Raw genomic sequence first — 3970 nt, 5'->3', positions numbered from 1 at the left:
AAGTGTGTATAAGGAGGGACGCACATACATGCACACACCCACACATTTATGAATGCACACACGCACACATATGAACACAGGCAGACGCAAGCACAAATACACACACACCAATGCACATAGAGACACTGAAGCGCACATAGAAGTGTGTGTGTGTGTCTGTCTGTGTGCATGTGTGTTTGAGTGTCCACACACGTGTGTGTGTGTGTGTGTGTGCGTGTGAAACACGCAGAGCGAGGGTAACTGTCTGTCTGTTAGGCGTGTTCTGATCCCAGCTGTCTCCCATTAGCTCTCTGACTTCTCTGGCAGTTGTGGGCCCCTGAGAGCCTATTACCCCTCCGCTTACCTGGGCTCCTTCCTGTGGGTCCCCTAGCACACACACACACACACACACACACACACACACACACACACACACACACACACACACACACACAAAAACTCATGCACGCGGATGCACCCACACACACACACACACACACACACACACACACACACACACACACACACACACACACACACACACACACACACACACACACACACACACACACACACACACACACACACACACACACATCCGGGGTCTGCACCATTGACACAAAACGGTCTGGACTGGTATGTGGTCCTGGTCGGAACGGGTCCAGTCTGTCAGGACTGGCTCTCAGGCGGCCTATCACACCACAAACTCCAGGAAGCTAGGAATCCCATATGGCCCTGGACCAGATCCCAGTAACAGGTCCCATCCTGATTGCTAGCATAGCAGGCTGTGTTGAGGTTGGCTGCGGAGGCGCGGCCCACGCTAATTACTGCTCATGACCCACACATGCTTTTTCCTGTGGGTTGCGGGAGTTTCTCACCGTGACCAGCTCCGCCTCATCAGAGCCGGTGATTGAATGTTGAATGTTGTATTTTGCAATCGTTTGATTGGGTTGATTCCAAACACATGATAGGACACGCGGCGCCCCCCTGTCCCCTGACTCCCTTCCTCCCGGGCCTGAGACAATGAATCACCACAGGCTTTGAGACAACGGCCCTGTTTACATGAGGGAAATATGTTGAGAGCCAATCACAACCTGACCGAGAGGGATTCAAACGTTCGCGTAATCGGGGCCAATGGGAGGAGAAGGAAGAGGAGGAGGCGGTGGATAAAAAGGAAGAGGAGGAGAAGGAGGATGATGGGGAGAAGGACGATGATGAGGAGAAGGAGGATGGGGAGGAGCAGGAGGTTGAGGAGGAGGAAGTGGAGGAGGAAGAGAAGGAGGAAGAAGAGGAGGAGGATGAGTTGACCTTCTTTCCTAGCTGGGTTGTTGATGTGACCCAGCTTTGTCACTGCCCTTGGGTCTTCGTCACCTTCAGGACCACAGAGAGGTAAAGAGATCAAAAAGGAGAGCGAGATAAAGAAGAAAGCTGATAAAATACTTCTATCAGCTCTCGCTCATCAGAGCTTCCTGACTGCCTCACGTCAGCCAGCCATCAGCCAATCAGGCCACAGCACAGAGCAGCACAGCCTTATCTCAAAGAGCAGGAGGGGAGGGGGGGGGTGGGGACTTCAAGGCCATCTTCTTAGGACGAACATTGTGGCAATGGTTGGAGGGGGAGGTGGGCGGGACGGAAGCTATGAGTGGGGTTTGTTATTGCTTTATCACAGACCCCTTTTAATTACATTCTAAACATCCTTCTTCAGTGCACATGCGTTGTACATATGTGTGTGTGTGGTATGTGTGTGTGTGTGTATGTGTGTCAATGTGTGTTTGAGTGTACACGTGTGCCCGTGCATGTCTGAGCCTGTATGTCCCTGCACTGTATGACTGTATATGTTTTCTCTGTATATGCTCGTCCAACACCGACACACCACCACACAGACTCCAAGCATTCCAGCTTGTTAGGTCATGTCTACAAAACACACCTTCACCTTGCTGGGGTTGCTTTCGTTGTCCACATGCAACTTTCCCCTCTTGCATCAGTTCAGATTTGAGTTTCGTTGTTGAATTAAAGAAATGAATATGTTTTTCTGGATGTCCATACCTGAAATAAGGAGATGGGGATGTGAAAACTGGCAATAAAAGAAAATACAAGAAAATTGAGGGTCAGTGTATTTGCAATGTCCCTTTCTCTGCCATTAGTCTCCTATATATATATGGCTCAAAGGGACTCCGTCGTCACAGAGCTGCTTCTCCTATCTCCTGAGGAAGCTCATGTGGGAGAGAAAGTGGCACTATAGGAGGGTAAAATGGCTCCATTTGTAATGCTACCCTATCTCAACAGAAGCCATTTCTCCAACCTGTCTGGTAATGTCAACGAAGAGAAAACCTGCAGGTTAGGTAATTGCTAGCACTTTTCTAACAGAATGGCCATGCTATTGTCTTGGTATGGAATTCAGCCAGCTGTTCCACTTTTACACGTTGCATTAGGGAAGTACAAAACCTTTCCACTAAAGGCTTCCTCTCACGTTACTGTAGCCTGAGAGGTGTGCAGTGATTGGTCGACGCACCAGGAAGTTTGTCTGGTTTTATATTGAAGTCACAGATATACATCCAGGGATGGATGCAGTGATGAAGAATTTAAATGTGTGGACGGGAGCCTTTTGCCAGGATTTGCCTGCAAAAATAAAGTACCAGCAATGCTGAATGTGGTGCTGAAATTGAAATACAGTCGAAGTTACAAAGTGACAATAATCAACTAAAGGCCTTCTTATGTAACAAGGTCTCGAGTGAAATTTGAACCGGGTCTGTGGTGCCCTCAGATGGTCAGGGAGGGCATTAAAAAGACGGTCGGCAGCAGAGCACATTCAAACTTGGTCTTGGCTGCCATCTATCGGAATGATGTTGTGTTCACAGAATATATATATACATATATTTGTATATATATATATATTTTTTTTTTAAGCATATACTGTATATATATATATATATATATATATATATATATATTTATACAACGGGGGGCCTAAATCCAGCGATCTGATTGGTTCCTAGTTGTATAATGAGCGTATGCATAACTGCTATGACGCCCGATCATTTTGTGGAAGTATCACTCCGCGCCTTGAAGTGGAAACCGTTACAACCGTTCTCTCGGAGGGACGCTAAAGTGTGTTGCATAGCGACCGTCGTGCAGTTTGAAGGCAGCCAGGAGGGACTACTTTTTTGTATTCTTTAATAAAACGGCTACTTTGACTTTCTTGGTTTCTTTTTAAATGTAGTGTTTCTATGACTTTCGTTTCGCCATAACAGTAACCGTTGTATAAAAGCAATAGATCACTTCAGTCAGTGGCATGTGCTCATTATACCACTGTGAAGGGGGTCGTCGGGGCCGGACAACGCCCCTTAACAGTGGTATAATGAGCACATACCACAGCCTGGCGTGATCTATTGCTTAAATATATATATATATATATATATATATATATATATATATATATATATATATATATATATGTATATAGGATCGCTTTTTTTTAATCTAGGCCTGGGTGGTTTAGTAAATAATTCAGGACATCATGTACACGAATGGACATTGCCCTCTACAAGCTGTCCAATAAATGTTTTCAAATAACGATAATAATCATATATATTTCTTAAATTAATTTGTCGATGATTTGAGATTGACATGGACATTGAAATTAAAATATTATCATAAATAAATGTATTTATTTATGATATTTGTATACATAATTTATATTCTAGCATATAATATATATTCTAGACAGTATCACATCATAACATATCGAATCACATCGTATCAAATCATATCATATATTATATCATACAAGATAGTTCTTATCTTTTATTTCCAGATACACAAAATTGTATCAAATATGAAAGCTTTCAGTGGTGGGTGAAGTCCCGCAGTCCAACACCAGGGGGAAGGCTTCACCAACATTTTGACAGTAAGGAAAATGTGACTGTGTATACATAATAAATATGGTTGACTACATTTCTAAGTTTAGTGCGCATATATTTTGTGTGCAATA

Source organism: Gadus chalcogrammus, chromosome 18, assembly GCF_026213295.1.
Source record: "Gadus chalcogrammus isolate NIFS_2021 chromosome 18, NIFS_Gcha_1.0, whole genome shotgun sequence".
Classification (NCBI taxonomy): domain Eukaryota; kingdom Metazoa; phylum Chordata; class Actinopteri; order Gadiformes; family Gadidae; genus Gadus; species Gadus chalcogrammus.
Note: the sequence above shows the minus strand (reverse complement) of the source record.